Source organism: Cucurbita pepo, unplaced genomic scaffold (genome assembly GCF_002806865.2).
Source record: "Cucurbita pepo subsp. pepo cultivar mu-cu-16 unplaced genomic scaffold, ASM280686v2 Cp4.1_scaffold017086, whole genome shotgun sequence".
NCBI lineage: Eukaryota > Viridiplantae > Streptophyta > Magnoliopsida > Cucurbitales > Cucurbitaceae > Cucurbita > Cucurbita pepo.
Window position 1 is genome coordinate 1 of NW_019662831.1, and position 281 is coordinate 281.

The 281-nt window shown below is 34.9% G+C and overlaps 1 long non-coding RNA gene across 1 annotated transcript; it reads left to right on the forward strand.

Annotated features, from left to right (window-relative positions):
- LOC111787392 lies at positions 1-244 on the forward strand. The gene is made up of 2 exons (XR_002813971.1): positions 1-47; positions 150-244. It is a non-coding gene; the product is annotated as an uncharacterized LOC111787392 (long non-coding RNA).
- The last annotated feature ends 37 nt before the right edge of the window (positions 245-281 follow it).

Below are 281 nucleotides of genomic sequence, written 5' to 3' on the forward strand. Positions count from 1 at the left end.
GAAATTCGTATCAAACCTGATGCCGACAGTGGTACTATCACTATAACGTATGACAATTTTTATGGGTCTTGTACTGTTTTACTTATCATTACTGAGTGAACTTAGTTATTTAACAATTTCAATTTTTTTTTTATTTTTTATGTTTTTAGAGATACTGGTATTGGAATGACTAAAGAAGAGCTCATTGACTGTCTCGGAACTATCGCTCAGAGTGGCACTTCAAGATTCTTGAAGGCCCTTAAGGTTCCCCCTTCCTCCATTTACACTTGTTTCAGTATCAT